Genomic DNA, 6,309 nt, shown 5'->3' on the forward strand with positions numbered 1-6,309 from the left:
TGCCAATCCTACCATCTTTACTATCGAGTCCTTACAGACAACGCCTGCTAACCCCCGGTTTAGGTAAACTTCAGGGGGTCTAGAAGGAAAAGTGATATTATTAGAGTCACTCTGTGTCTTAGTTTTTATGACATGATAAAAAGACACCCACCTCTATCACCTTCCATTCCTGTAAATCTCCACCCAAAGCAAATAGTGCTCCTGACCTTGGAGCATGTTGTTTCCAATTCATCCAACCAGGGGCGCTACTTCAATCCTGGAATTACCCTGGACCTGCTGACCCTGCTGCTCTTTCCTCATCTGTGAAATGGGCATAAGAGAGGTGTCGGCCTCATGGGCTTTCATGTAGGGAAACGAGTTACACACACAGGGCTGTGAGGGCATCACTCCACACACAGTAAGTGCGTATTGTTGTGGGCATTGTTATCATGTGGAAAATACATTCCTCACATGCAAGCATATTTTTATGTAAAGGATTCCTTCCCACGTTTCTTTTATTCCACTTGTTTCCTATTCATATTGTCAAAGTAATATTTGCTCTCGGTGGAAAAAATTAGAAAGCACAAGTGTTAAAATGAGCCAGGCAAAAGCACTGGGTTTTTTGTTCTGTTTCATCTTACCCTTTAAGAAAGGCACACCCATTTATGGTTTTTATAAAGTTGGGATCATAGAACTGTTTCGCATGTTTTACAATTCAGCTGAAACATTTTCTAGGTCATTCAATGTCCTTTGGTAATAGCATGACTTGAAAGGCACATGGGGAGAGCGCCCTGCGGTGATGAAGGCAGGCATTGGGCTTAGCGTCTTGGCTGTAGACTCTGCAGCTAAGGAACATCAAAGATGGCCAGCAGCCGCCAGAAGCTGGGGGAGAGACCTGGAGCGTATGATCCCTCACAGCCTCAGAAGGAACTAGTCCTGCCAATACCTCAATCTTGGATGTGTGGCCTCCAGAACTATCTTGATTCCAGGATGATAGAACATCATAAGGGCATGTGAACTCCATCAGGATTGGGCTTGCTACGGGCTGAGTGGACGGAGCATCGCATTAATCTTATATGCCAATGACTTTGGCTGTAATCTTATATGCCAATGACTTTGGCTGTTATCTGTAACGCATGCACTTCCCAGCACACGCCAGCCAAGAAGGTAGCACGTCCTTTATCTTCTGTCTTCCAGTCGATGAAGACAGGCTTTATAACTAGAGGATCAAGCAACCAAACGTAACAACCAGCAAACAAATGAACCATGAATCGCCTGAGGTTTGGAAGATGACATCTGGATGGTTTGGAGAATGCTGATAAGAGAAAGACTTTTGAGGCAGCGCCCAGAGGCATTCGTTCTTTCATGGCTGGATTCCTGTATTTCAAATTCCCTCCTCTCCCTCCTCTGCCTCTTCTGATAGGAGCCAATAGTCAGAGGTGGTGTGTCTTTCTGAGCTTCTCAGCCTTTCCCATTGATCTGTTCCTTAGAGCTTTTTGCATGTCCTCTGGCAGATTTCTAGGTATTTGATTTTTTAAAATATATTTTATTGATTTTTTTCAGAGAGGAAGGGAGAGGGACAGAGAGTTAGAAACATCAATGAGAGAGAAACATCGATCAGCTGCCTCCTGCATAGTCCCTACTGGGTATGTGCCCGCAACCAAGGTACATGCCCTAGATCGGAATTGAACCTGGGACCCCTGAGTCCACAGGCCAACACTCTATCCACTGAGACACACCAGTTAGGGCTTTATTTTTATTTTTATTTTATTTTTTAAATTAAGAATCTTTAAATTTCACTTTTGAAACTCTTTCCCCTGGTAATATAGAATTATCCAGCAAGTTTTAAAAGTAGTGCTACTTCCTTTAGATTTTCTGTAGTTGTATTTTTTTTTCTTATGTTATTACCTGTGATCAATGAGAGATTTATTTCTTACTAACAGTTCTTTAAGCTTTCATTTCTTTCTCCTGCCTTGAAGCAGTGGATGAGACCCCCACTAAGAGCCTGAGTAGAAACTGTGACAGTGGGTACCCTGGTTTTCTGGATCCCAAAGCAAGGTTTTCAGTGCTTCACGGTTAAGTGCTTTATACGTCCACTTCATTGAAGGTTTTGGATTTTCCTTTTCATCGCGCACACAGCCCGAATTCAGATGCTGTGAAACCATGGGTACTGTGGTCTCAAACATCGCATCCCATGAGCAGCCATGTGGCTCCGGTGGCTGCTTCTCGCGTGCCCTTGTGGATGCTCATGGTTCATGGAGAGAACCCAACACCAGGAACAAGCTGCTACCAAAGGCAGACGAGCACATTAGGCGATTTTCTGGCAGACCAAGCAGACAGAGAGAAATGGAGAACGACAGTTTGAAGACCAGAAGCGCTGGGTGCGATGCAAGTGGCCGGGGAGCCCATCGTGCAGCCTGTGGGGGGCGCTCGGCAGGCTCAGAAGATGCTGGCTCACCTTTGAGTGCAGCTTAAACCCTGTGAGCATTCTCTTATGATAGCAATGCTCTACGACTGGCTCAGAAAAGATGGGAGTGGGATTTGAAAATGCCTGTTGCCTTAAGAGCTCCTCAGAGAAGTGAAAAGACGGGCGACTCCATTCTTTCTGGCATTGTTGTCAAACTCCGGAGGGCATACAGCTCATTGGCTTGAGTCACAGGGCCCTGGATTTTCTGTGATGAGACGTGGACTCCATCACATGACCTTCCACTTGGGGAATCACGCTTGCACACAGGCTGCTGATGTCCCTCCAGCCGACTCCCTCCCCTTTGCAGACACGCCCTGCTCCGGACCTGGGGACCCGGGACAAGCGAGGAGGGGCAGGACTGGCCAAAGGGAAATGCCTGCAGACTTTTGCCGGAGGTTTTGACTGAATGTAAAACAAAACAGTCCCCTGCGGGCCTCTGGGGTCCACCAGCGCAGCCGGCTCCATGGCAACCACCGGCAGCCTCTTGCTTAGGCCCTGAGTGAACATCTGTTAAAACATGTTCCCGGCGGTATTATACCTGGCCCGGAATTAAACATGTTTATGACCTGTCAGGTGGTCCACTCCAGGACCCAAGTGCAATGGAATTCACCATGAAACAAAAATCCAGGGAGCGAGAGGAAGACTGCCCCCCAGGGAGAATCAGTGTGAAGGACACGAGGGGAAAAGCAAGCCAGAAGGAAGGCTGCTTCCTCTTATCTGCCGTGGCCCAGCTCCTTGTCCCGGCACACAGGGAGCCCTCCGCACCTGCCACAGATCATTAGTGAAGTCACGCAGGGTCCTGCCCCTGCCCATCTCCAGCAGCTTCTGCGCACTCTCCATACTGATGGAGTTCACCCCGCGGGGCTGAGGAACAGGCTGCGGGCCATACGGTAAGGGAATACTAGCGTGAGGAGGAAAGAGGCCTTTGGAGGCCAAGCCAGACGTTTTTATTTATTTATTTATTTATTTTGTGGCAAAAGACAAATAAAATTTACCTCTAAATAATTTTCAAGTCTATTTTCAGTGGTTTTAAGCACTTTTCATTCATCATTGTTGTAGGACCATCACCATAAAAATCCTTATCTTAAAAAAACTATTCGTAGGAAATTCTCTTCCTATTAAACACTAGTGTTCCTTCCCCACTCGCTCCCCCCCACCCGACCCTGGAAACCAAATCACCATTCTACCTTCTGTCGTTATCATTCTGACAAAGTCGCTCATCTGAGTGGAATCATACAGTATTTTGTCTTCTTGTGACTGGCTTATTTCACTTAGCACAATGTCCTCGAGGGTCACCCAGGTTGTAGCATATTGCAGACTTACTTTATTTTCTAAGGCAAAATAATATTCCATTGCACTGCTGTAGCCAGTTTGTCTCAGTGGATAGAGCACCAGCCTGAGGACCAAAGGGTCCTGGCTTCAATTCCAGTCAAGGGCATGTACCTTGACTGCAGGCTCCTCCCCAGCCTGGGTCCTGGTCAAGGCTAGTGCAGGAGGCAACCAATTGATGTGTTTCTCTCACATCAGTGTTTCTCTCAGTCTTTCTCTCTCTCTCTAAACTATCAATGGAAGACTACCAACTTACACCATACACAAAAATAAACTCAAAATGGATAAAGGACTTAAATGTAAAACAGGAAACCTTAAAAAAATCTTAGAATAATCCACAGGCAGCAAAACGTCAGACATATGTCATAGCAATATCTTTACTGATATGGCTCCTAGGATAATGAAAACTAAGGACAAAATAAACAGGATTACATCAAAATAAAAAGCTCTGCACAACAAAAGAAACCATCAACAAAACAACAAGAGAGCCCAGATGAGCCGAGCGAGATGCAAGGGAGAATGTATTTGCCAAGGTTGTGTCCAATAGGGTTTAATATCCAAAATTTATAGGGAACTCATACATCTTAACAAAAGGAAGATAAGCAATCCAATCAAAAAGTGGGCAAAGGACCTAACTAGACACTTTTTGAAAGTAGACATACAAAAGGCCAAGAGACATATGAAAACATGCTCAAAGTCACTAATCATCTGAAAGATGCAAATCAAAATGATAATGCAGTACCATCTCACACCTGTCAGAATGGCTATCACCAACAAATCAACAAATGACAAGTGCTGGTGAGGATGCGGAGAAAACGGAACCCTACTGCACTGCTGGTGGGAATGCAGACTGGTGCATCCACTGTGGAGAACAGTATGGAGTTTCCTCAAAAAATTATAAAAATGGGACTTCCATTTGACCCAGTGATCCCACTTCTAGGAATATATCCCAAGAAACTATAAACACCAATCAAAAAGGATATATGCACCCCTATGTTCATAGCAGCACAATTCACAATAGCTAAGATTTGGAAACAGCCTAAGTGCCCATCTGCAGATGAGTGGATTAAAAACCTGTGTTACATCTACACAATGGAATACTATGCTGCTGTAAAAAAAAAAAAAAAGAACTCTTACCATTTGCAACAGCATGAGTGAACACGGAGAGCATTATGCCGTCAGAGAAAGATAAATATCACATGATCTCACTCATTTGTGGAATATAATAAACAACATAAACTGATGAACAAAAACAGATCCAGAGACACAAAGGCATTGAACAGATTGTCAAATCTCAGAGGGAAGGTAGGAGAGGAGGGGGTGGGAAGAGATCAACCAAAGGCCTTGTATGCATGCATATAAGCATAACCAATGGCCACAGACAGTAGCGGGGAGAGGGGGGGAAGAGGGGAAAGGCATGTATTGGGTGGGAGGAAGTGGCCAGGAAGAGGTCAACTGGGGAAAAAGGAGACATGTAATACTTTCAACAATAAAAAATTTTTAAAAATACTGGAAAAATATCCTCAGATGAGGATTAACAACAATAACAAAAACATTGCATTGTGTGCACAGACCACCTTTTGCTGAGCTGTTCATCAGCCTGTGGATGTGGATTGCTCCCACACTTGAGCTTTTGTGACTCCGCTGCTTAAACATCGGTGTACAAATAGCTCTTCCGGAGCCCGCTTTCATGTCTTTTGGGCACATACCTGGCTCACAGGTGGGACCACAGGTAGTTCTATGTTTAATTTTTTTGAGAAACCTCCATGCTGTTCTCCAAAGTGGATGCACCACTTCTGATTTTTTAAAAAATAGTAGCCACCCTGATGGGTGAGGTGGTATCTCACTCTGCTTTTGATTTGTATTTCTGTAATGATTCATGATGTTGAGCACTTACCTATCAACTTTAGAAAAACGTCTATCCAAGTCTTTTGCCCATTTTTGAATCAGATTGCTTTTGTTGTTGAGCAAATAGGGCTTTAAAAAAAATCATTAAAACTTAGTGTGGCTCAAGGAGTTAGGTTGGAAAGGGGAGCCTAAACCTCCATGCCAGCCTCAAAACCCAGTTGCCACCTTAATAATGTGGCTTCTGTGAATCTAAGATTCCTTAAACGCAAGAGGAGGGCCTTCCCTTGTGCTGCTGTCTGCAAGTGGAGGGGAGCTTGAAAAAGTGTGGAAGAGTCCCATAGAAGCCAGTTGAAGCCCAGGCTTAGCGGAAGGCAGACACAAGTCCGCCCATGATGGGACCATTGCTGCCTCCACTCCCACTGTTCTTACAGGCTTCCTTGGCAAGATGCTGCTCCCAGCTCTGAGTTGATCCCCACTTGTTTCCCCAACATGTCACTCACGGGAAACTGAGGAGTGGGCACACGGGCGGGTTGACCTCAGCCAGGGCCTGCTGGACACCCGCTTGAAGCTGGCGCTGGGTCTGGTGATCACTCTGAGGGAAGGAACACATAGTGACAGGATGTCTGAAGGCCACAGAAGGCCTGGAGTGCTGCCAAGATCACTGTGGAGAGAAGGCGCCGGTCCAG

The sequence above is a fragment of the Pipistrellus hanaki genome, assembly GCF_964339955.1.
Source record: "Pipistrellus hanaki genome assembly, chromosome: 2".
NCBI lineage: Eukaryota > Metazoa > Chordata > Mammalia > Chiroptera > Vespertilionidae > Pipistrellus > Pipistrellus hanaki.